The sequence below is a fragment of the Sorex araneus genome, chromosome 2 (genome assembly GCF_027595985.1).
Source record: "Sorex araneus isolate mSorAra2 chromosome 2, mSorAra2.pri, whole genome shotgun sequence".
Lineage (NCBI taxonomy): Eukaryota > Metazoa > Chordata > Mammalia > Eulipotyphla > Soricidae > Sorex > Sorex araneus.
The window spans coordinates 36,709,974-36,736,912 of record NC_073303.1 but is presented as its reverse complement, the minus strand read 5'-3'; the positions used below and the strand labels follow the sequence as shown (position 1 = coordinate 36,736,912).

Sequence of the window (26,939 nt, the reverse complement as noted above, 5' to 3'; positions counted from 1 at the left end):
CAGACCAGCAGTTAGTTGGGAGCAGCCAGGGGCTGGTGGGGGCAGTGTGGGCTGACACTCCCCAAACCTCAGAAACACCTTCAGCTGATGCTGCTGCTGCTCCATGCCCAGCCTAGCCAACTGCGTCTGCCCTGCCAGAGTCCCCGGGCAGCTCCTCCTGTCGTGGGCAGGGCCCTCTCCCTTAAGGACAGACAGGGGGCTGGTGGGGACAGCGCTGCCTGTGAGGGGAAGGAGCCGGGGGACCGTTTGTCCTGAAGCATCAGTGCCTTCCCCACTGCCCTTCACTGCCCGTCACACGGGGCTGCCCCACCCCCCGGGCCAGCAGGGTCCTCCTGGTCTCGCTCGCTGCTGCCTCTCCAAATCCTCCAATTCCCGTGCATAAACCTGAGGGCGGGCAGCAGAGGCAGAAGGAGGGCTGGGGGGCTCGGCCAGTCGCTGAGCGCCCCCACTAGCTGGGCTCTCCTGGGGACCCCTGGGAAAAGTCCCCCTGGGCATTGCCTGCCCCCCCACTACTCAGCTCCAGTGCCAGGAGCGGTCCTGACATCCTCCCTCTGGCATTCAAGGCCAGGCCCTGTCCAGCCTGGTGGCTGCAGCACCTGCCACAGGTCAGAGGCCAAGGGCCACAGGTACCTTGCCACTGGGCCAGGGAAATCACTGCAGAAGACCCGAGAGGTGCCCGTCTCCCGTGGGAAGCATTTGCTCTCCCTGCAGAGCCTTCAAGGGGGGTTTGCTGTTGGTGCTCAGCGTTAAATTGCTGTGGGAACCAGGCCCACGTGCCCAGGCCCCTGTGATTGGCCGTGACTGTGTGTGCCCGGCCCGAGGCAGAGTGCCAGAAGGGACAGATCTGGGCGCAGGACACACACAACACACAATGGCCACCGCGCCAAGTCCAGCCAACGCCCCAGGTGTCCGAGGACCCAAATGAAGAGGCTGAGACCTCAAAATGTTGAGGCCTCCCCGCCGAGCACATGGGCCGGCTGGACTCAGTTTCCCCAGCCGCAAACAGAGGGTGACGTGCTCAGAGAGGGTGATTCCCCTCAATCCTCACATTTGGGCCGGAAAGCCCACTGGTCACCTCACGGGGCTGGTGCTGGAAACGATTCTCAGGGCGCGGTCTGCGTGGTGCCACCTGGCGGTCCGTTCCGGAATTGCAGCTCCCCAGGGACCTGGCGGCTCCCGGAGCAGGAGGAAGCGTCCAGGCAGGGAACCAGCCTGTCGGGGGGGGGGGGGGGGGGGGCGCCCAGTAGGAGCTGCCTTGAAGCCCCCCTCCCCAGGTGCCCGCACGGAGCAATATGGGGAGCGCACGCATGGCTGGTGTGTGTAGCCTTGCGGGAGGAGGGGGCTGTGCCCCATTCCATGTCGGGCAGGGGTGTCCACTGTGGCGAGGGGGCCTCCGGGCACCTTGTGCTGAGGAAGAGGAGGGTCTAGGCAGCCCGAGATACATGTGGCTAAGTGGCGCATGAGCACGGAGGGCTCTTCCGGGAAATGCACTCGGGAGGCCTCCTAGGCATAGGAAGTGCGGGGTGTGACGCTGGATACCCCAAAAGCATGAGTGAGAGCATGGTGGGGGGGGCCGCGGGAAGGGGAGGGGCCGTGAGTGGTGGGTTGCCAGGTGTTCTCTGCTCTGCTCTGCAACTTGGTCATAGACTTGAAATTTTATATAGTCACACAGAGAGAGAGAGAGAGAGAGAGAGAGAGAGAGAGAGAGAGAGAGAGAGAGAGAGAGAGAGAGAGAGAGAGAGAGAGAGAGAGAGAGAGAGGGAGAGAGAGAGAGAGAGAGAGTTTTGGGGGCTGGAGCGGTAGTACAGCAGGGAGGGTGTGAGCCTTGCAGCAGCCAATCCAGGTTCCATCCCCAGAACCCATGTGGTCCCTGAGCCCCCCAGGAGTGCTTCCAGAGCACAGAGCCAAGAGCATCCCCTCACCACCCGCCACCACTTTGTGGCCTGTGCACTCAGAGTAGCAGATGGAAGACCAGGCGCTCTGCCTTCTGGTCCCAGATACTCCTGGAGGAGCAGCCCTCCCCTCCCCAGGGGCGCCCACGCCCCAGGCCCCCCGAGCCTGCGCAGAGCCTCCCGGAGTGCCCGAGCAGCCCCCCTCCCCCCGCCCGGGCTGCGGCGCGAGGCCAAGGTGGGTTTATTTATAAGTTCCCGCTGATTATGAATCACTGGAGGAACTGCCCACGGGCTGGAGACAAAAGTCTGGGCCTCCCGGCGGGAGGAAACACTTTACATTCGACTCTCCCCTGGCCTGCCTTGGCCAGCCCCTTCTGTCCTCAGGGGCCGAAGCGTGTTTGCCGCCAAGCCTGTGGGCCGGTCTGTCTGTCTGTCTGTCTGTCTGTCTGTCTGTCTGTCAGCCTCGCTGAGTAAACATGCCGCAGCCCCACGCTGGAAGCGCGCCTGCCTTCCGCCCGGCCGCTTCCCTCGCATCCGGGACTCCGGGGTTCACACGAGGCTGGGGGACAGCAGGGGGACAGGGAGGAGAGGGGACCTGGCTGCGCGGGGTCACGGAGACCCCTGACTCAGACTTTCTTCCCGTCCTCACGCCTCGGCACACTGCTGATGCACAGAGTTAAAATCGGATTCTTTTCTTTTGCTCTGTTGGGGGTATACCCGGCCTTGCTCAGGGGACCCTCCTGGTGGGGTGTGGGACCTGGACCTGGCTCGACCGCCCTCTCCCCAGCCCTGAGCGGCCTCGTCCTGGGTCTGAATCCTGACACGCCGGCATCACGGGAGCGAGGTGGGGGTCCATGGGGACTGGGTGATCACAGGGGCAGAACTGGGGGCCTGGGGGTGATGTGCCCCTGGGGTTCTTCCTGTTTTATGGGCTCAGCACCCCAGGAGAATGTGCATAGGGACCTGCCCCAGCGCTGAGCACTGTTCGAGAGTCTCTCGGGAAGCTGGGGCCTGGCACGGAGCCCACAGAGTGTGGGTGCTCGGTGGACAGTGGTAGTGGGTGGCACTGTTGGACGCCGACAGGCTGGCACTGCCACCCGGGTGCCATTCCCGGGACAATGGGATGGCCTCGTGGCTGGGGGACTGTCCCAGGATGCCTAAGGGGTGAGGTCACCAGGCCGTGCAGGGCCACAGGAAACTCGCCCGCCCGCTCCGCAGTGCCCACTGGCGGCCGCGCACATTTCCGGGCTGGCATCTCTCGCTGCCTCTCCCCTTCCCCTCTGTGCCTTGGGCCACACCTCAGGGTCAGAATGCCAGGGGGCCACCGGGGTCCTCGCTTGTCCAGGGCACAGGAACCTCCTGTCCACTTCAGAATGAGGGGGGACACCTCTGTCCTTGCCAAGGCCCCGCTGCCCCAAGAATGCCCCAGGCCCCCTGTAGTACAGGCTCTCCATGTCTGTCTGGTGTGGCCTGGCACCCCACCCACTGGAGCCCCTCAGGAAAGCAGGCCGGGAGACCCCCAGCCCTGCCAAGAAGGGGCAGGTGCCCCCAGGATGGGCCAGTTCCCTGCACTGCAGAGATCTCAAGCTGAGAGCTGGCAGCGGCTCCTGCCCCTCCATCTTGGGGCAAAAGATGAGCAGAAAGGGTCTGAGGAGTAGTGCGGCGGGGAGGGCGCTGGCCTACACGGCAGACTCAGGTACAACCCCCAGCACCCCAGGGGTCCCCTGAGCCCTGCCAGGAGGGATCCTTTGACACCGAGCCAGGAGTCAGGCCTGAGCACCGCTGGGCCTGGCCATGGTGTAGGGGAGCAATTTCAGGTTATGAAAGCATCAAGGCAGTGCATGAGACGGTGTAAGCTTTGTCGTTTGTCTGTTGTATAGCAGTACTCTGGCTGTACCCTTCAGAGCCGGGCATCCTTTACATCTGTCATGTCTGTTGCCCTGGAAACACATTCAGACTGAGAGCCAGTGTTTGGAAAGCTGGGCATGACCCAACGCTCATCAGCACAGGTTCAAATGGGGAGGGGCTCCTCAGTACTCCCCAGGGGTCTGCATGCTGCATAGGACACTGGGGTTGTGATACCATGTGCACGAACATGACACGAATGCCTCTGTGGTTCGTCCATCCATGGGATTACAGGACTAGCTGGAATGTGACAGTAAACGGTTAGCAGTAGCTGGGGCCACGGCCACACAGGGCAGGGGACCCCTTGGGGAGCGAACGCCCCCCGCAGACCCTCTCCTGCAGAGCAGAGCCTGGGCCAGGCATGCCTGCCATGGGCCAAATGTTGCCCTCTGTCCCTCACAGCACTCGGAGCACTTTGCTGGGAGCAGGAGATGAGACCAGCTTCCCCAGGGGCCCAATCCTGCTCGTCCTGTGGACACCCACTTTGGGGAGAGGTCAGGGGGCTCTGTTGGCTTTGGGGCCACACCCAGCAGTTCTCCCGGATGACTCCTGGCAGTGCCCGGGGACAATGTGGGGTGCTGGGATCCAACCCCGGTTGGCCGCATGTTAGGCAAACGCCCTTCCCACTGTGCCATCTCTCCAGCCCGCCCCTCAACCTTTCTTCCAGGTGCCAGCCCTGTTTGGGGGTGTCGTGATTCCTGGGTAGCGCCCCTGAGCTGGGACTCTGGCGCCCACCACAGAGTGACAGGGTTGGCACTGTCTTTCCTGCTTCTGATACTAAGGGGAAGCTGAGAGGCCTCTCAGAATCCACATCACTTGGGCATGCCCTGGCTTCGGAGACTTCGGATTAGCGGGGTTCCACTCTGAAACTGGGGGTGAATGATGGGGAGGGGTTGCAAGTACTCTCCAAGCCTGGGTGCTGGGGCCCTGCAGACCTCCTGGGAAGCGTCTGGCCACTGGGATGCTCCGCGGCACACGAGCACCCCCTAGGGGTAGCTCAGTCACATGCCTTGGGAAATACCAAACTAAAGGGGTTGTGAGAAAGGGCGAGTCAGAGAATTAGGATTCAAATGGCCACAGGCGGGTGTTACAGTGAGTACTCTGACCGCAGTCTCACCCTTAGTGGGGAGACCGTGCAAGCGACAAGTCTGAGCAGCGACCCCCACCTGGCAGGCAGGGCCAGGGTCCTTCCCACCGCATCTCCTGATGTGCGTTTCCTCACCCCAGAATGTTTCCTGCCTCCCGTGAAACAGATTTCAGTATCGGGCTCAGCCAGGACACTAGTTCTGTGCCCTTCTCATATTCGCTGAGTCTCCCTCCATGAGAGAGGCCCCCTCCCCCCACCTCGAGACGACACCCAGACTCAGTGGGGCTAGGGGCTGCTTCCCGGCCACACGTAACACTCGCATCCCGGATGCCCAAGCTCTCTTTTTAGGCACGCAGAGGACGTGTTTGATGCTGGCCCACACTCAGCGGCACAGTGGTCTGAGTAAACCCCCCTGCACAGTGCTTTAGAAAGTTTTGCTTGTTTGGGGGCCACACCCGCTGTGCTCAGGTGTCACTCTTGGCTCTGCACTCAAGGGTCACTCCTGGTGGTGTTCTAGGGACCCTGGGGGATGCTGGGGATCAAACATGGGTTGGTGGAGGGCACAGCCAGGCCCTCCCTGTGGTTCCAGCCCTGCACAGTCCTGCACAGTTCTTTTATGGGGGGATAGTCAGAAGCAGAGGAGAGCCCAGCCAGTGGAGTCTTCTGCTTCTATTGTCACCAGACCACACACAGACCACCGTCCACCGCCCAGACCACTGTCCACTGCCCAGACCACTGCCCTACGCTCAGACCACTGTCCACCATCCAGATCACCGTCCACCATCCAGGCCACCGTCCATTGTCCAGACCACTGTCCAATGCCCAAACCACTGTCTACCACCTAGACCACCATCCACAGCACCGTTCACCACCCAAAACACCGTCCACTACCCAGACCACTGTCCACCACCCAGACCACTGTCCCCACTGTCCACCACCCATACCAATGTCCATCGCCTGGGTCATGGCTCTTGATAACCAAAAGGATCTTGAGTCACATCCCTTGCCCGAGCACTGTGAGGTCCTGCCAGTCTGAGGGTGGAAGTCAGTGCAGTGTGTCAGGAAGGCTGGGCAGACGGCATGTCAGTGACCCCCAGAGGGCACTGGGTGCAGGGCCAGGAGAGCCACTTCTGGGAGCCCATCACCCACTAGCTGTTCGACCTTCACTTGCCCTCCCTGAGCTTGTTTGCTTCTAGAGAGGAAAGGGTTGGCCTCCCGGGGGGCCCTGCTGGACTACTGTCCTTTGAAGTGGATGTTTCCTGTGCCCGGTCAGGTGGTGCAGCACCCTCCTCTGGCCCCACTTGGAACTGCTCCAACCTTGAATCTCCACTAGGCTTCCAGAGGCCGAAAGGAGAACCAGGGTCTCATCCCTGTGGGCTCAGACAGTTCATTTTAACAGCTGAGGGGATTCAAAGACCCTCTGCATCAAATTCTTCATTTCACAGCTAAGGATGACCCCTAGAGTTCCAGGCCCTGGCCCTACTGATCAACCCATAAACCCTAAAATCGCTCTGAACCAGAGTCCAGGCTTGGCCATGAGTCGGCCTGGGTGCCCGGCAGGAGATGGTCAGTCGCTGTGTGACTGTGGTGAGTGGGAGGCTGTTCCTCAGGGGAGAAGACCCCGAGCAGACACAGGCACTCTTCTCTGCTGACTTTTTTGTATTTCGGGGCCACACCTGGCGGTGCCCAGGGCTGACTCCTGGCTCTCGGCCACTCAGATTCACTTCTGGCGGTGCTCAGGGGACCCTGTGGAGTGCCGGGAATCAAACTTGGGTCAGCCACGTGCGAAGCAAGTGCCCTGCCCACTGTGCTCTCTCTCCAGTCCCCTGCAAATCTCTGTCTTAGAGCAGGGCGGGATGGCTGTCCTCTGTCCTAAGACTCCCTTCTCGTGCTCCATCAGTTGCTGTCTTTGATGAGGTTTTTCCTTGTAACCCCTGACACAGAGCACAGAGTGTGTTCCTGCCAACACCGTGAGTCACAGATACAGGCCACCAAAAGGTGCAAACAGTCACATCAGACAGATATCCCCAGCCAGGCCGAGACACCTGACAACCTGGAAGCTACCGAGTACAGAAAGGATTCTGCTGTTCTGTCCCGGGAAGGGAGTTTCGCTCACACATTGACCAGATCAGACGTGAGGATGCGAATGCAAGGCCCCTTTATTGCTAGCTCTGTTAGGGCTCGGATCGAAATCTCCCTATAATGACAAAAAGACTCCAGAGACTGCAAAGAGCAAGCAGGTTTATTGTAAGACTGGCTAGCCAGGGTCCAGCCACCTACGCTGACACGCCGGGTCCAGCAGGTTGGGCAAAAGACCCCGAGCTTCTCCAAAGGAGATCTTATATAGGCCTTCCCCGGCCATTAGAGCAGAGCCTGCACATTTCATAGCCAATAGATTTGTAATATTGCAAACTTTCTTAACCAATCCATTTAAAAGGACATCACTCCTTAGCCTGTGATTTTAGAGATCAGTATTCACACCAATATTCAGGAATGTCCCGGTTCTGGGGGCAGTCCTGGGTCTTGTGATATGGGTCGTGTGATATGGGTCTGGTTATCTGGTCTGACCACCACCGTTCTTGCGACCCAGGGTGCCTGTATCTGAATTCCTGGCTCAGGGACAAATAGACAAGTTATTCTAGAATGCAGGCTCCTGTAATAAGAGTCTTAAGAAAGCTAAATAGATTCCTGTGGTCTGTCCTGGGCCAGATCCTCACATTCCTCCCTTTTCCTGCTACATATTGAGGAATCTTTCTCTATGCCCAGCCTCTGGACTGAAGGATACCCGTCCCTGGGCACTGCCGGGGTTAGAGGTTGGTATTGCTGTCTCAGAACCAGCAGTTGGAATGCATTAACGAGATCCCTAACAAATACTACTACCTTGTTCTGGTTGCAAGGGGTCCGTGCTCAGAAACAAAAAGCAGGGGTACTGGGGTCCCAGGTGGGATGGGATCAGGGTAAACAAGTTGACTTTCCCAGTTTCCTTTCTATTACAAGATACCTGTAGGATAATCTTTACCATTAAACACAGTTCAGGAGTACTGGAATTGGCAAGGTAGGAGGGGAACAAGGAAGGGGTTACATACAAGCAAGCCAAGTATTATTAAGGCCAGGTATAGGGGTTCTTCTAGCTAACCTGTAGTATAGATGCTGGGAGGCCACTGTATAGTTCTAGTTATAATAGGCTCAATAGATCCCTGATCAAACACACATCCCGGCATAGGTCATAGCTGGCAAAGACCAAGGTTAATTTTACATGCCTCAATATCAAAAACTACCTAGTGCCAAAACTGGGGCAGGCAAGGAGCTCGCTCTACAGCTTTCACTACGAGCATACAGAATCAGAGAATTACCCATGCCCTTCCCATGGTTCCTTTAAGTCACTTTCATCAGTCTTATCTTGAGGGGGTCGTCTCCCGTTGTCTGGACATGCCACTAGTCGATGTCATTCTGATTCCAAGAGGGGAGGCAGCTTTTTGATTCCATCCTCCTTCAAAGCAGTTGGTGTGTTCAGGATCACAGTGTGAAGACCTCTCCACTGAGGTTCTCGGGTGGCAGTTTTTATCACCTGATTCAAACCAGATGTCTCAATGCATACAGATGAGAAGTTCACTCTGGCAGTGTGATCCGAGCCACGCATGGAGCTGGGCCTTGATACCTGTAAAGGCTAGTAATAACTGGAAAAGAGAGAGATCATACATTTTGGCCTACACTTCCATTTCAAGGCTAAGTTGGAATAGTGGCAGTTGACCCAAAAGAATTCCAAAGGGAGCAGAATTCCTCCATTAATGGGGTTCACACTCACAACAGGGCAGTTGGGATTTTCAAGGTGGGACGGGCTTCCTTAATCTATCTATCTATCTATCTATCTATCTATCTATCTATCTATCTATCTATCTATCTCGCATTTCCCCAGAGATTCCAACACCTTTAATCCTTTAAGGGAAAATGGTCGACGGTCTGTCTTCTGGAACTGCTTCCTGCTGACATAGGGACGCTGACTCTGCCTGCACAAGGGGTGGAATCTCAGGCTGCCTTAGTTTGTAGTGGGCCCCAGGCAATGAATTTGAAAAATCACATCAGTTAGTCTAAGAAATGCTACTTTGAAATGACCAAATCTTGGAGGCGGAAGAACAAATGACAAATGCTCAAGCGCTCAGGGTATAAGAACCAATTATCAATGGCATAGGAGGCTCGGTTCTGAGTTACTTACTTCTTACTGCCCTGTTCATCTCTTCAATATTTCACTTTCTTAGTCTAGGGGTCTGTAATTTTCAGCATCCCTTTGGAAACCTTGCTCCAATACCTATTCTTCCTCTTCTGCAGGATTTTCTGGCTTAGGTTGATAGCCCATTCTGTAATGGGCTATCAACCCCATGATGAAACAAGAATTGAGAGCTGTTATGTACTAACTAAGAATGAATACTTAGAACTGATTCAGATCACCATTCTCAGTTCTTTAATCAATTTACAGGTTGGGGGAAGCAATTGATACTTTAAGCTGAAGTTCCCCCACTTTGGTAAAGCTCTGGCTCCTGCTTTTCTGGCCAGACTGGTGACAGCATGCACAACATTGAGTATCTTTATAGACTAGACAGCTTACTTATTAAATTACCCAATTATTCAATCACCTTTGTATAACTAGAATCTGATTCTCACAAAAGAGGCAAATTAAAGAAGCATGATCCTGATCTTCACAGCTCGAGCTAAGGTCCGAGTCCTATCCAACAGAGTGGAGTCTTAATAAGGACCTTGACTCCAAATTCTGAGCAGCTTATATAGAGTTTGGTTACATAACAGCATTTTTTCAGGAATTGGCAATATGTTTCCAATTTTGGTCCCAGTTCTGTCCCGAGACTCCAGGATTTGTAGTCTACTTGGCTGGGCACCACTGCCCGTGCCCCCTGGTCTGATACTTTGTTGCCACGGGTGGGACTATCTGCCCAGTGTGATGCTATTTCCTGAGAAGTCGGGACTTTCTGATGGGGAAACCGAGACTCAGGCCTGCTGAGTTTCGGCCTTAAGGAGGAGCCTGTCCTGGCTCCACTTCAGCCTCACACCGAGAGGGGCCCGACCCTGAGAGCCCCCGAGACCTCCTCCTCTGCAGCCCCGCGCGTGCCCGGGCCCTGCTCAGGAAGCCCGTTTCCACCCACTCCTGCCTGGAAATCCGTGAGGAAAGGGCTCTGCTGGAGGGGCCCAGGCTCAGGCCCTGCTGTGGGGCGGACCCTCTTTCCTGATTGACAGCGTGTCTCACCGCCACGTTGCAAGGAGGATGGGACAGCGGTGAGGGCGCTTGCTTTGCAGGTGGCCACGCTGAGTTCAGTTCGGCACCACACAGGGTTGCCTGACTCTGCCAGGCTGTGTGCTGGGTCCAGGTTCAACCCCACACCACAGGGACCCCAGCACTCTCAGCAGCAACCCCCACCCCAGCAGGGTGTGGTCTTCAAACCAGAGAAGTCAGGGACAAAACTAAAAAAATCAAAAATTTGCAACACGTGAGAATCCCGTGCAGTTCCAAGTCCAGTGTCCTGGGGGTCATCTCGGCAGCTGTCACTGCTCCCGGGCAGCAGGCAGTGGTCAGGGCACAGGTCAAGACAGAAATCAGCAGCTGGGCAAAGAGTAGGGACAGGAGTTTAGGCACTGGCCTCACTTGCAGGGACGGTGGCCACCACCCTGGTTGGAGCCCCCAGCAACGAAAATGGTACCACTAGGGGTCACTCCTGAGCACTGAGCCAGGAAACATCCCTGAGCACTGCCGGGTGTTGCCCCAAAATGAAGGGAGGGTAGGAGGGACGGGAGGAAACAGCAAGTGGCCCCACAGTTACTGATTTTGAGGAGCTGCTTTAAATCTGGGTCCTCAGTCCTGGTCAGGCAGACCGGGGTTAGCTGCAGCCTGAGGGGTCACAGCATTGCCTTGGACACGGCTGACCCAGATTTGATCCCTGGCTCCCCATATGGTCTCCCGAGCCCACCAGGAGTGACCCCTGAGCAAAAAACCAGGAGTAATCCCTGGGCACCACTGGCCCCCCGCCCCCCCACAGTAGACTATATTCCTGGAAGTAGAATTGATGGGCCAAGTATGTTGCAGTATTTGTGTGTTTGGGGGAAGGGGGTTCACTTTGGTTTGGGTCACTGGGATTCAAACCCAGGCTTTTTGTTTGCTTGGTTTTTGTTTGGGGGCCACATTTGGCGCTGCTGAGGGCTGACTCCAGACTCTGTGCTCTGGCCCCCTCTCCCCCTGATAGGGCCCAGGGGACCCTAGGGGATGTCGGCTGTGGAAAAGGCCGGTCCCTATACACTGTGTTTAAGATTCCCTCCCCGATCGCCTTCCTGCATTGCTGCTGTGATGCGCACGGCTGCGTGCACGGCAACGGGGCTGCCGCGGGGGGGGAGGGGCTGGGACCCTCGCACCCTGCATCCTCCAGTCCCTGCCCCAGTGCGCTGCGCCCTGGCCCAGCTCGCCTGCGCACCTTGCGGGGGTCGCTGCGGTGCCGCCGAATGCTCACCAGGGGGCGCACACGCGCCGTGCCGCTCACACAGGCCTGGCTGAGGCGAGGCAGGGCAGGACCTAAGGGGCTGCGGGGGCAGCAGGAGGGCCGGCAGCGGGCAGCGGGGGGGCTGCGAGACGGGGCGGGCAGGAGGGTCTTAACGGTTCTCTGAAATTCTGGACTCATGTTTCCACGGCAGGCGCTCTGAGCATTCCCGCACGCTCTGCGCTCAGGAATTATTCCTGGCGGTGCTCAGGGGACCATATGGGATCCTGGGAATCGAATCCGGGTCTGCCGCGTGCAAGCAAACACCCTACCCGCTGTGCTGTCGCTCCAGCCCCTCCTCCTGCTTCTTGACTCCCTCTGCCCGGCCTGTCCAGCTGTCCCTCTGCAGGCAGGTCTCCCCAGGCCACCACCGTGAACCACCTGCACCATCTCCACTGGGAGGGGTGGTGCTCAGGGGCGCCCCTGGCGGGGTGGGGGATGCTGCGCACTGCCCTGGCCTCTGGGCTGGCCTCCCCACACCCAGGCTGCCCCCGCTCCCACCCAGGTGGCCAGCAGGGGCCAAGCACTGGGGGATGGGTAGTTTCCCTGTCCGTGTGTCCCTCCCCTCCTAGCTGCTGAGGACCAAAGAGATGCGACTGAATGAAGACCCGGCGCTCCTCCACCTCCCGGGGACCGGCAAGGTCCCCCAAACAGGAGCTGCAGTGTCAGACGGCAAATCCTCAAGGCTGGGGAGGCCCAGCCCGAGCTGGACGCAGAGGCCAGCCTGTGAGCATGCGCCACGAGCCCAGAGGGCCCCACACGCACAGAACACAGCGCTGGAGGGGCTGGGGTCAGATCCCACACTGCCAGGGGCACCGAGGGCCACAAAGAGAGGCCTGACCCCAGTGAGCACGGGCGAAAGAAGATGTGGGAGGGGCTGGAGCGATAGCACAGAGGGTAGGGCATTTGCCTTGCACGCGGCTGACCCGGGTTCAATTCCCAGCATCTTGTATGGTCCCCTGAGCACCGCCAGAAGTAATTACTGAGTGCAGAGGCAGGAGTAACCCCTGTGCATCGCCGGGTGTGACTCTAAATGGAAAAAAAAAAGAAGATGTGGGAGCATGACACAGGCCACCTCAACTAGGAGCGCAACCCCTGACAAGTGCAAGTGTGAGCACCACCACTAAGGGAGCACGAACCTCGGGGAGCACTCTGCCAGGAGTGATCCCTGAGCGCAGAGCCAGGCATGCCACACACACCCCCCCCACACAAGAAAAGCTTCTCCAGGAGATGCTACTGGTCTCTCCTGCTGTGGTTTGGCGGCCACATCTGGCCATGCTGAGAGACCACAGTGGGCCAGGGATCGAACCCGAATCTCCCACAGGAGGGGCCTGTGCTCCAGCCCTTGGCATCAGCTCTCTGCCCCCTCCAGGAGACTCTAAGACGGAAACGGGCTCCAGAGCTGCTGGACAAGCCCAACCCGGCAGCCAGCAGGGATCGGGCCGCCTCCAGGGCTCCAAATCTGGGCCTGTGGCTCTTCCCGGAACTCCTGTAATCTCAAGTATGTGGGGGAGGGGCGTTTCCTGGCCCACCAGGTCTTTGGGGTCCCCCCAGTGGAAGGCAGCCAACACCCTCTCCTCCATGTCCTTCCCCGACTCCAGAACTCACCCAGGGGACAGTGACTGACTCAGACACTTCCTGTTTTCTTGGCCACAGTGGCAAGGGCTGGACACAGGGGCTGATGACCAAAGGGGGGTGCGGAGAGAGGCTGGGTTTTGTTCTCCTGCCTTTAATCTGTTGTTTGGTTTGATGTATATGGAAAAATATTAAACTTTATATAAATACATAGGAATGATATTTTTAACAATTGTGACAGATAATTGTGAACAGTCAGCTATGATAACAATGAGAGAGTCACTTAAAAGGAAAACACTGGTTGCCTCAGGAAATGGGGTACAGGAATATTTGTGATCTCAAACCTTGTATTAGACTTTTGAATCTACATTTTTTTCCATTTGGTAAAAATAAAACATCAGTTTGGAAAATAGATATGAACTCAAAACTGCTGGTGTTGGGGAGAATTAAAGGGTGGACATGGTCAGCAGAGATCCAGGCTCCCTTGGGTGAACCCTGGGCTTCATCTGGGCACCCAGTGTGAGAGACTTGTGACAGCAGATGGAAGACATGGGACTGGCATTAGGGCATCTTGGAAGCCTTTATTTAGACTTATTTAGCATCTTTTCCAGGCCTCAATCCTGTGCAAGCAGAGGGGCATTTAGACAGGGCAGGACCATCGCTGTCCTGCCCCTCACTGGGGGTAAGAACATCCAGGGCCTGGTGTGGGGAGTGGGGAGATGATGGGGCTGTTCTCTCCTGAAACCCTGTTTATTCCGGGGAAAGCGCTATAGGGACCAGACAGTAAAAGCGCTATGGGGCTAGTGGGTAAGGCACTTACCTCACATACTACTCACCAGGGCTTTATCCCTGACACTCTGTATGGTCACCTGAGCACTAACTGGACTCATCCTTGAGCACAGCCAGGTGAGCCCCCAAACCAAAGAAGTAAATATAAAGTGAAATGAACCCACCACCTGAGTATGGGGATAGGGAAGGAGCTTACTGGTTGGCACAGGGAGGAGGAAGTGAGACTCAGTTCTCAGAAAGTGGAGAATGAACTGACTGGGAAGTGGCCTGTGGGAGGGCAGGGCTGGACTCTGCTGGGCTCAGAGACCCACACGGGGCAGCAGGAGAGGACATGGAAGAGACCAGAGGAAAGCACAACAAAGTAGCCATAGACATGAGGCTACAGTTGTGGTCACTAAGGATGCACAGACCTTCCCCCCATGTCTCAGGTCTTTGTTTCCTGTGGAGCTGGTGTGGGATCTCTCTCCCTTTCTCTGTGTCTGGTCATTTGGTGCTGGGGGTACTACACCCTGCTGTGTTCAGGGTCACTCCAGGCTCTGTCTGGGGGCTGCTCCCAGGGGTGCTTGGGGGACCTTCCAGTCTGGGTGAGCCAGGGCTGGCAGCACACACAGCCTGCTCCCCATCCCCTTGAGCTAAGGCACCTCACTGGCCCCTGGCTGTCTTGTAAGGGCTGATGCTCTTAAGAAGGTGGTTTAGAGTTTAAGATAGTCCCATTTGCTTATCTCTGTTTCCAGTTGCTAGGTCAGTGGCGTGTCATCTTTGAAGATACCTTTAACTTCAATGTCGTAGAGGGTTTTCTTCAATGTTCCTAATGGATTCTGGTCTGTTATTGTGGGTTTTAGTTCATTTTGATCTGACTTTGTACATGGTGTTAGGTAGAAGCCTTAGCCCATTTTCTGGCATGTAGCTGTCCAGTTTTGCCAGCACCATTTGTCAGAGAAGTTATCATTATTCCACTTCACGTTACTTGCTCCCTTATCAAAGTTTAGATGATCATATGTTGAGGGTGTGTGTAAGGATATTGAACCCTGTTCCATAGGTCTGCTGCTCTGCCTTTGTTCCAATTCCCTGTGATTTAATTATTACCACTTTGTAATAGATCTTGAGGTCGGGAAGTTGATGCCTCCCATCTTCTTTTTCTCAAGGATTGCTTTAGCTATTCATGGGGGGTTGTTTTTCCATATGAATTTCAGGAGTGTTTGATCCATTTCTTTGAAGAATTTCATGGGTATCCTTATAGGAATCACATTGAATCTGTACAATGCTTTGGGAGTATTGCCATTTTGACAATATTAATTCTCCCAATCCATGAGCAGGGGATATGTTTTCATTTACTTATGTCCTCTTTCATTATTTTGTGAAGTAGCATTTTGTAGTTTTCTTTGTACAGGTCCTTTACCTCCTTAGTTAAGCTGATTCTGAGGTACTTGATTTCCAGAGGCATGTTTACGAACGGGATTGCTTTTATCATGTCACTTTCTTGTATCTCATTATTGTGTGTAGGAAAGCCATGGGCTTTTGGGTATTGGTTTTATAGCATGTGACTTTACTATACAAGTCTATTGTTTCTAGGAGCTTCTTGGTAGAGGCTTTAGGGTTCTCTAAATATAGTATCATATCATCTGCAAATACTAAGAGCTTGATTTCTTCTTTTCCTATCTGTATGCCCTTAATATCTTTTTCTTGCCTAACTGCTATTGCAAGTTCTTCCAGTACTAGACTGAATAGAAGTGGTAGATAGTTTTGAGTACCTTGAGGAAAGGTCCTTCAATCCCCATTTAAATGAGCGTTTTCATCATGAATGGGTGCTGGATCTTGTCAAATGCTTTCTCTGCAGCTTTTGATATGATCATATGGTTGTTACCTTTTCTTTTGTTGATATGATGGATTATGTTGATTGATTTCAGAATGTTAAACCATCCTTGCATCCCCCGGATGAATCCCACTTGGTCGTGGTTTATTATCTTTTTGATGAGTTGTTGGATTCTATTTGCTAATATTTTGTTGAGGATCTTCCCATCCATGTTCGTCAGGGATATCAGTCTGTATTTTTCTTTTTTTGTGGTCTCTCTGTTTGCTATTGGTATTAGGGAGATATGTGCCTCATAGAAACTGTTTGGGAGAACTTCTGTTTCTTCAATTTCCTGGCTAAGCTTGAGAAAAACTGGCAATTGGTTCTCTTTAAATGTTTGGAAGAATATGCTAGTGAATCCATCTGGAACTGGGCATATGTTTTTGGGAAGACTTTTGATTACAGTTTCAATTTCCTTGATAGTAATAGGTCTCTTCAAGTATTCCAAATCTTCTTGGTTCAGCCTTGGGAGATTATAGGAATCCAGTAATTTGTCCATTTCTTCTAGGTTCTGCTATTTCATGGCATACAGACTTTCAAAGTAGTCTCTGATAATCCTTTGAATTTCTTTGGTGTCTATTGTGATGTCCCCCTTTTCATTTCTGATTATGTTTATTAGGGTTCTCTCTCTTTCTTTCTTTGTGAGTCTTGCTCATGGTTTATCAATCTTGTTTATTTTCTCAAAGAACCAGTCCTTAGGGGCCGGAGCGATAGCACAGCGGGTACAGCATTTGCCTTGCATGCGGCCGACCCGGGTTCGATCCCCGGCATCCCATATGGTCCCCCAAGCACCACCAGGAATAATTCCTGAGTGCAAAGCCAGGAGTAACCCCTGAGCATCGCTGGGGTGTGATCCAAAAAGAAAAAAAAAAGAACCAGTCCTTGGTTTCATTAATCTCTAGGATTGTTTTTTGGGTTTTCATTTCTGCTCTAAGTTTCATTATTTCTTTCCTTCTGCCTGATTTGGGCTCCTTTTGTTGGTCCTTTTCTAAGATCTTTAGCTGTGAAGTTATCTATAAGGGCCCTTTCTTTCTTCCTAAGAAATGCTTGCAGAGCTATAAATTTTCCCCTGCACATGGCTTTAGCTGCATCCCAAGGTTCTGGTAGTTCGTGTCTTCATTTTCATTTGTTTTCAGGTATCTTTTGATTTCTTCCTTGATTTTCTCTCTGATCCACTCATTGTTCAACATTGAGTTGTTTAATTTCCAGGTGCGTGATTTGGTTCTCACAGTCTGTGTGTGATTAACTTCTATCTTCAGTGCATTGTGGTCTGAGGAGACAGTTGATACAATTTCTATCTTCCTGATTCTTTCAAGGTATGTTTTGTGATCCAGAAAGTGATCTATTTTGTAAAATGTTCTGTGTGCACTGGAAAAGAATGTGTATTTGTTTTGGGGGGATGTAAAGCCCTGTACACATCTATTGACCCTCTCTCTTCTATTTTTTCCTTCAAAGCCAGTGTTTCCTTGCTGAGTTTTAATCTTGTTGATCTATCCAGAGGTGATAAGTGTTGGGCCAGGACTGAGTCATCACCATGAGCCCATTTAGACTGCACCTCACAAAGGAACATAGGGCCCATGAAAATGGGTGAGATTTCTCATGTGTCCTGACTGGCTTGGATGAAGCAAAACATCTTTTCCTTTAAGCTGCCTTCAGTAAATACTTTGTTTATTGAAATAGCTAGTTTTCCTTTCTCACAGAAACCTGGCTTGTCTTTGACATCCAGATTTCAGGTGCTAGCCCAGCCTGGTCTTTGACATGCATATTCCAGGTGCTAGCCCAGCCTAGTCTTTGGGATGTAGATTCCAGAATCTTGCCCAGCTTGTCTTTGGGCTCAAACCCAGATGCTTTTAGTCCAGGAAAGGTTTTGGTTACAGTTTTGGTTCTGTATCTCTTTCCAGAACCCTAAATCCACTGATTTGCAGACACAAGGAAACAATACATGCCTTGCTACCTCAATGTTCTTTCTTTAACTTCTTTTGATGGACTTAATTACTAAAATACCAGAAATCCAAAGCCTCATATGCTCTTCTTCTCAGCAATGGAAAACACATTATCAAATGATACCTTTTCAGCAGGTCTGATTGTTGGGGGAAAATCCAAATATTAATAGCGAGTTTTCTGCTGAAATATTGAATGTAATCGAAGTAAAGAGAATTAAAGTGAAAATCATCAGCCACACAGGCGGGGGTTGGGGTGGGAAGGGAGGTATACTGGTGTTCTTGGTGGTGGAACACGTGCACTGGTGAAGGGATGAGTGTTTGATCATTGTATGACTGAGACTTAAACCTTAAAGCTTTGTAACTTTTCTCATGATGATTCAATAAAAAAAAAAAGACTTGACTAGAACACAATTTTTATGTTTAGCCCAATTAAATCATTCTTTACTATTTTATTAGCCATTCTTGATCGTAAAGATGCTATTATTAATTTTTATAATATATTGAACAAATTTTTATTGAATGAAGAGAAATTTTTTTTTTATTTTTGGGTCACACCTGGCGATGCACAGGGGTTATTCCTGGCTCTGCATTCAGGAACCACCCCTGGCGGTGCTCAGGAGACCATATGGGTTGCTGGGAATCGAACCCGGGTCAGCCGCATGCAAGGCAAACGCCCTACCCGCTGTGCTATTGCTCCAGCCCCTGAAGAGAAAATATTTTTAAAATGTGAAATATGCCCTATGTTATTTTAGTATCAAAGGAGAAAAATTTGCAAAGATTACCATGTATTCCCTTTTTTATTTTCTTTTTGGGTCACATCTGGCGTTGCACAGGGGTTACTCCTGGCTCATTCACAGGAATTACTCCTGGCAGTGCTCTGGAACCATTGGGATGCTACGAATTGAAAGTGGGTCTCATAGATGGAGTCTTTTATCTCTAGCAAATGGTGTCAGGGTTAAGGCATATTGAGTAGGATACCAGGAACAGGAGCTGTGGCCTCTGGTGGGCATGTGGTGGGCATCACAGTGATTCCAGTGACACCACAAGTATAATTTATGCCTCAACTGGGATTTCGCCTTACCCCCAGTAAGCACGTAGGAAAGTCCCACCAACCTCGTGTTGAGCGTCACAGCTAGACACGTGCACACACCAGTCAGGCATGTGCCCAGCCTCCGGACATCACAGCATCACTAAGAACAACAATGAAGAGAAGGAGAGGAAATAAACTTAATAAGATAAAAATAACTAAACCATGCAGTTCATAAACACAGGCCATACATGAGCAGTGAAGGGCATTTTGACTGCATCAAACACAGCTTTTTAAAATTTATGTTTAATTTATCTTTTTTCTTTTTTTGCTTTTTGGGTCACACCCAGCGATGCACAGGGATTATTCCTGGCTCTGCACTCACGTATTACCCCTGGTGGTGCTCAGGGACCTATATGGGATGCTGGGAATCGAACCTGGGTTGGCTGCGTGCAAGGCAACTGCCCTACCTGCTGTGCTATCACTCCAGCCCCAAAATTTATTTTTAATTAAAAAAATTTATTTTATTTTATTTTTATAAAGTAGTACAAATAAAAATATTTATTACATTTAATATTAGAACACCAATCCTACCACCATAACACCTTCCTACCACCATAACACCTTCCTACCACCATGTTTCAGATGTTTCCATACGGCCCCGAACCCCTGCCTCAAAGTAGAATCGAAATAATACATTTTGTATTATTTGTTATGAATAAACTGCTGAAAATGATCCAAGAAACTTTCCTTGGAGGAACGTGTGTTTAGATTATTGTATTGCACTGAGGGGCCATTAAGTAAGCACTTCTCTAATATTTATATATGGATATATATATGTATATATCATCATCATCATCCCATCGATCGTCGAATTTCTCGAGTGGTCTCAGTAATGTCTCCATTTGTCCTAGCCCTGAGATTTTAGAAGTCTCTCTCCTCCTTCCCAACTGTATCGCATTGGAGGCTCTTTCAGGGTCAGGTGAATGAGACCCATCATGTTATTGGTTTGGGCATATGAATACACCATGGGGAGTTTGTGAGACTCTCCCATGAGGGCAGGAAACTCTCGGTAGCTTGCCAGGTTCTTCCAGAGGGAGAAGTAGGCTATAAGATGTCACATGGCCGCTTTGCAGCCATGCGCTTGCAGGAGCTTGGTTTTATAGTCTCTGGATGTTGGCCGATGGTGGGGTTACACGGAGCCGGAGGCAGCACATGGGTGTGACCACCTAGCTACTAGAAAATGGGAAATCTGGGCAGAAGAGGCCCAGTCCTGATCCGAGCAGGCTTGGAGGTCTCAGCCCCGGGTTCCACACACCTGGGTTCCTCTGCCAGTACCTTCATGCGTGAGGCTCGTCTGAACGTGTGGAGAGGGACCTTGAGCATGGCTGTGGCTAGGCTCCGGGGTTCTTCGACCACAGGAGCTCTGCTCGGAGCGGGGAGGGAAGCTAAAGCCAATCCCCTCCAAGGGGCCACGGGAAAGACAGCCAGGCGCTCGGGCAAGAGACTCTCAGCATTGCTCTCTTCTGGGAGTTTGGTTTAACTCTCTGGATGTTGACCGCTGGTGGGATTACACTGCGCCGGGGGCAGTTCCTGGGTGTGACCACCTAGCTACTGGAAAATGGGAAATCTGGGCGGAAGAGGCCCAGTCCAGTCCATATGTGTATATATATGTATATATATATGTATATATATATATATATTTGTAAAAATATATGTCCCTCTAAGTTTGGTTGCCTTCTACTTTAAACGCCACTAATATGCTACTCTTGGAATATTAATGGTGTGAGGTAAGACATGTTGGGTGGCTACAAATGCAGCCTCCAGGTGCAGGAGAAAGTTTACTCATGGGTGAGGCTCTGCCCAAGAGAAACACGTGCAGTTTGAGGCAATTGACACTAGTGTGTACACTCAAGTTAAAATTTACAATAAGATAAATTGTTCTCATGTGTTGGGGTTTGTCGTGGGTCACACAATCTCTGGGATATAGAATGTAGAAATATTTTAAATAGAGTATCACACTGGGATTTCAGGAAAAAACACAGGGGTTAGATGGACCTTGAGCAGTACAGGGGGAGGCTCTTACCTTGCATGTGGCCAACCTGGATCTGATCCCATACGGTTCCCTGGGCCTGCCGGGAGTGACCCGTGAGTGCAGAACCAGGATTGGGCCCCCCTCCCCCAAAGCAACAAAGGAGTTAGAGGTTCATCAAAGCCCACAATGACTGAGACAGAGACAGACTGGGCACACCTCTGTCCCCTCCCTTTCCCTCACAGCCTCTCTGGTCACAGGTGGGACAGACTCAAATCAAAACAGAAAACACATGGAAGGTCTCAAGATTTTAATTGTTTTCTTCTCAAATTTCAGGGATTTCCTTTATTAACCCTCAACCCCACAAAACAGGAATTAGAAAAATGCAAATCAGATGCTGATTTCAGTAAGGGAGAAACATTATTCAGGGAAACAAGAAGCTAACACAGATGGAGACGGCTGAGTCCTGTCTCTGCTGGCACAGCCCAGAGCATCAGGGAAGAGAACGCAGGTCAGTGTGGAGGGCCCGGTGGGCAGGGGTGGGTCAGTCTCCCCCATCACAGAGTGTGACAGGACACAGACACATTCAGGTCCCAGGGCAGAAGGAGAATCAGCAGTTCTTGAGTCACAACTTTGGGTTGAGAGGAAACCCAGCGGGGCATGAATGAAGAGACCCAGGTGAGTGACAGAAGTGGTGACATCCTGAGCAAGCTCCCAGCATCCCACTCAAAGAACCCCCAAACCCAGTCCTGTCCCCTCTGCCCAGTCCCGCCCACTCCAGTCTCGAGTCTCACCTCTAGGTTTTGTGAGAGACTCATCCGAGCCCTGGGAACTGTCGCTGTCTGGGGAGGAACAAACAGGCCAAGGTCAGAGCCCCAGTGGGTGGGACTAGAGGAGGAACTAGGGGTGCGGGAGCTCCCATGGGCTCCGGTCTCTGTCTCCAAAATTCCAGGGCCCCAGCCCTGCCCACACTTACTTGCAGCCTGAGTGTACTGTCCTCCTTTCTAACCTGCGGGAAGGAAACAGCCCAGGGAAGGTTGGGGAGAGCACTGGGTCCTGAGCCCACAGAGCAGCTCTCTAGGCTTGGACCCCAGGGAAGCCTCAGAACTCTGAAGACTGAGGGCAGGACCAGGAAACAAGCAGGACGGAGACGCTCCAGGACGAGCAGCCTCTCCTGGCGGTCTGTGCTCACAGGGACAGTCCCTGTGACCTGGGACCCTGGGAACCAGGTTCATCCCCAGCTTATGGGGGTGAAAGTGTCTTTCTTGAGCAAACCTGAGAGCGGCACAAACAGGGGAGTGTGAGCGACAGCACAGGGGCGGGTGGTGCTCTTGCAAATGAGGCAGGAGAGCTAATATGGGTGAGACCCCCAAAGTGGGACAAGATTCAAGACCTGCCAGATTGTTGGACAGATTCCCCCCAACCCACCCCCATCTTACCTGAGCGCTTCCTCCTGCTGATCACAGCTGCCACCACAGCTCCAGTGACCACAGCCCCGAGGACAGCCAGGCCGACAATGATGCCCACAGTGAGGATGGTGGGCTGAGAAGGGGGCTCTGGGAAGGGAGGAAGGAGAGGGTCTGACTCCCAGCCCCAGCCTGACCCTCCACAGTTCCCCAGAGGGGCCAACATTGATTCCCTGAGAACAGGCTCTGTGCCCCGTCCCCCTCCTCACCCCATCTCAGGGTGACAGGCTCCGGCAGCCCCTGGTGCTGCACACGGCATGTGTATCTCTGCTCCTCTCCAGAAGGCACCAGCACAGCTGCCCACTTCTGGAAGGTTCCATCCCCTGCAGGCCTGGTCTCCACCAGCTCTGTGTCCTGGGTCAGGTCCTCCCCATCACGCTGCCAGGTCAGGGTGATGTCGGCAGGGTAGAAGCCCAGGGCCCAGCACCTCAGGGTGACCTCCCGGTCAGAGAAGGGGTGGTGGGTGATGTGGCTTCTGGGGGCTTCTGAGGAGGAACAATGAGAAAATTCACACTTTGGGTCACGTCCACAATTAGGTTGAACAGGATAATTGGTTTGGAATAGGAGGTAAAAATCCAGACACAAGCTTGGCTGGAGAAACTGGATAAAATCCTAATTCCTTGGAAAGTTCTAGAACAAGGTTTGGGAAGGAGGTTCGGGTCTCTCAGGAGACACTGACTCTGTCCTGCCCTGGGTGGAGGGTGAGGGACTGAGAGAAGAAGGAGTCAGAGCTGAGACCTGAGAGAGTTCAGAGGTGGCTGCCGGGTCCCAGGGAAGCCATATTCGTTATTTCTGAGAAGGTCGCCCCTCCCCCCACGCTCCTACACTGAGAAACTTCAAGGTCCTGAGAACACAGGGTGGCCTGAGGGGAGGGCGGGTCTCTGTGGTACAGAACATGGAAACCAGGCGGGGCCGTCCCTCTCCTGACTGAAGAAGGGGCGCTGTTCGGACACTGAACCCCACTATGTCCCCCCTGTGGGGAGTCGCCCCTCCCCCGGGCGGTCAGGGGTCATCAACACCGGGGACCCGGTACCTGCGCGCAGCAGCGTGTCCTTCCCGTGCTCCAGGTATCTGAGGAGTCCCGGCACGCACCTGCCCTCCAGGTAGTTCCTGTGGCGCTCAGCCTGGCCCGCCTGCTCCCACTTGCGCTGGGTTCTCCAAGCCTGCGTGCCCGCCGCCGCCGTCCAGGAGCGCAGGTCCTCGTTCAGGGCGATGTAGTCGGCGCCGTCGTAGGAGTGTTGCCAGTACCCGCGCAGGAGGCGCCCGTCGGACCCCACGTCGCAGCCGTACATCCTCTGGTAGGTGTGAGAGTCTGACCCGCCCCCACATATTAACCCCGAACCGAAAACGAAACCGGGGCCCGGTCCCCGCGGCGCCTCCCGGTCAAGGGTCCGGGGCGGGTCCCTCAGCCTCGGGGACGCTCGGACCCGCCTCGGGGCGACCCGGCCCGTCCCCGCGTTGGCTCGTCCCTGCCGGCCGCGCTCACCCGCCTCGCTCTGGTTGTAGTAGCCGCGCAGGGTGTTCAGGTTCACTCGGTAATACTGTGCGTACTCCTTGGAGATCCGCGTCTCCCGCTCCCAGTACTCGGGTCCCTCCTGCTCCACCCACGGCGCCCGCGGCTCTTTCCTCTGACTCGCCGAGTCGCTGTCGAAGCGCACGAACTGCGTGTCGTCCACGTAGCCGACGGCGATGAAGCGGGGCTCCCCGCCGGGCCGGGACACGGCGGTGTGGAAATACCGCAGGGAGTGGGGGCCTGGGGGAGGGGAAGGGGTGAGATCCGGCCCGACCCGACCCCCGCGCCCCGGGGCCAGGGTGAGGGAAAGGGAGGGGGCTCGGGAGACGGGAAGGGGGGAGGGACCGAGAAGGGCGAGACTTAGGGGCGCGGGGGAGTTGGAGGTTGGGGGGACAAGGAGGAACATTTGGGGGCGTCCGGGCAGGGAACCGGAGAAACTCCTTCTCGGGGGTCCTGCACATCAGTGCCTGGCAGTCCCCACCCTTCCCCCCCGCAACGAACTCCCCTCCCGACCCCGCACTCACCCGCCCGGGTCTGGGTCAGGGCCAGGGCCCCTGAGAGCAGCAGCAGGAAGGGTCGCACGTCCCACATACTGGAGGAAGCAGGCGGGTTCTCACTCCCTCTCCAGTCCCATCAGTTTATCACCGGGAGCGTCTGGGACGCTGATTGGCGGATCTAGACAGCGATGCCCAATGGGAGTGAGGACTGGGGACAAGTCAGGAGTATCCGGGCAGAAGGCGCTGACACAGGTTGCGGAGGGAGAAGTAAAACTCAGGAGACCAGGAATCCCCAGGCCTGATCTCCCGCCCCCAACACCACCCTGGGGACACTGGACCACACCTGGGACCTGGGACTTCGCCCTCTCACCTGTTCCCTCACCTGATCTTTGTCACACTGTGTCCCGTGTCCAGGGCTGAGACTGACTCATCGATTTTCCATGGTTTTCATTTCAGTATCTCGCTACAATCTTACAAGTTGGTGAGGAGCCCAGAGATGCGTCTGTGCGTTCAGGTTATGCCTGTCAGTGTTTGTCTGCTAGGAATTTGAGTTAAAGACCCTTTATTGTTGGTGGTGACGATTTTTTTTTTTTTTTTGGCTTTTGGCCACACCAGGCAGCGCTCAGTAGTAACTCCTGGCTCTGTGCTCAGGGATCACTCTTGGCCGGGTCATGGGACCATATGTGGAGCCCTGGTTCAAAGCCCTGTTGGCCACATGCAAGGCAAGCACCTTACCTTCTGTCATATCTCTCCTGCAGCTAAAGCCTGAAAATGGCTTCAACTCGGATAATATCAGCAACAGATTAATGCTAACAGGAAGTCCTTTGGGGGAGGGCAAGGGGTCACACCCAGTGATGCTCACTGTCTCTGTACTCAGGAATTACTCCTGGCAGCGCTCAGGGGAACATATGGGATGCAGACATTAGAACCTATTTCTGGCAAGGTGCAAGGCAAGCTCCTTACCTGTTATACTATCTCACTAGCCCTAGAAAGTCCTTTGAAGAAAAACCATATTAGATTTTTGTCAGGGACCAGCACAAGCTGAGTAGGCCTGATCCATGGAGCCATGCGAACTAAGAAAGAGACAGAAATGTGAGCAAAAAGCATGCAGTGAGGGGCTCACAGCCTGTGGACTAGTCCTGACTCTTCTCTGTGAATCAAATTTATTACTTAGGATCCATAATCACCAGAACAACATTCTTTGTGCAAATACCAAGAATTATATATAATATAATATTTATATATAATATAAAGATAGACTTTTACACATGCAAGGGCCTTAGGTCATGGGGATGAACATCTTTGTAATGGGCTTTCTCAAGGGGAGATTCTTTAAGGAGTGGAAGTAGAGACAGAGCAGATAAAGGGCCCACCCCTAACCTCCCCCCTTGCCAGGGCCATATTTCACATCTATTGCAAGTATTCTGGGTTGAAAGGTTCCATAAAGGTCCCATAAAGTTCCAATAAAGTTCCAAGTGATCCCACAAGAACCTCTTGTCCATCTCCTTTATTTATCTAGTCCCGAACAGTTTTTGTTTTTTCAGCAGAGAAATGGCCCAGTTCTTCGTGTAATCTTGAGAAAAATGCCAAGCTCTAAATCTTCCATGTAGACCAGTCAGGGCTGGGCTCTGGGCCCTCCTCAGAACGGGGTTGGGCATATTCCCCGAACACCCCAGCCACCCTCCCCTGCCCAGGGCCAACAGCGCCCACCCACACCCAAAGTTTCAGGCATAGAAATGGCCCAGCTCCACACCTGAACCTCATCAAGCTGCCAAGCCACCAAATGCTTCCGGCTTCTGGAGCGACACCGAATTCCATAGTAGTTTGAGCCACCTGACCCCGGCCCAGTAGGAAAACAGCAGATTTGACAAAACATTGTGTAGGATATTGCAAACCACAGTGTCCATCAGAGCTAGGTCACCTGTGCAACCTCAGAGAGCTAGAACTCAAGCGCCACCTTGTTCATCCCAGCTAGAAATGCCACTGTAATGAAATTATTTAATTCTGGACTAATTTTATGTTGTAGCATGTGTTGTAACAAGCATGTGTTGAACTAAATTTCTTTGTGTCTGCTTACGAGGCTGGCTGAGGGGCTGGGTGGGAAACTGGGGACTTTGGTGAAGGAAGGTCACACTGGTGGTGGAATTGGCTTTGGAACATGGACTTCCTGAAACAACTGTAAAACAAACAACTTTGTAAACCATGGTGCTTGCAGAAAGTCTCCCCTCAAAAAAAGTGCTTCAGGGGCTAAGGGGCACAAGCAGCTGGTTCTGTGTGGCACACACGGGCCTCAGAGCACCACAGGTGTGGCACTGGAGAACCTGGAGTTCACTCAGAGGCCTTCTGAGCACTGTTTGGAAGTCCCCACCCCAAAATAGGAAGGAAAAAGGACAAAACTAATTCAGAACATCAATGGTGTTGTGGAAGAGTGAATCCTTTACATTGTATGTATTCAAAGCGTCTTCTCTGTCTCATCAGATGCCAGCTGAATTTTCATATTTTTCTTGCCTTTAATCTGTTATTTAAGTCACATATGTGGAAATAATAAGCTTTATCCAAAAATGTAGGGCTGACAGAATCTGGAAAAAACCCGAATGCCCCAGAACGGATGACTGGTTGAGGAAACTTTGGTACATCTATACAATGGAATACTATGCAGCTGTTAGAAAAAAGGAGGTCAAGAATTTTGTAGTTAAGTGGATGGGCATGAAAAGTTTCATGCTGAGTGAAATGAGTCAGAAAGAGAGAGACAGACATAGAAAGATTGCACTCATCTATGGTATATAGAATAACAGAGTGGGAGACTAACACCCAAGAACTGTAGAAAT

At 53.1% G+C, this 26,939-nt stretch overlaps 1 pseudogene; it reads right to left on the bottom strand.

Annotated features, from left to right (window-relative positions):
- Positions 1 to 1,103: 1,103 nt before the first annotated feature.
- LOC101553053 (popy Class I histocompatibility antigen, A-1 alpha chain-like) lies at positions 1,104 to 24,205 on the bottom strand (annotated as a pseudogene).
- Between the last annotated feature and the right edge of the window lie 2,734 nt (positions 24,206 to 26,939).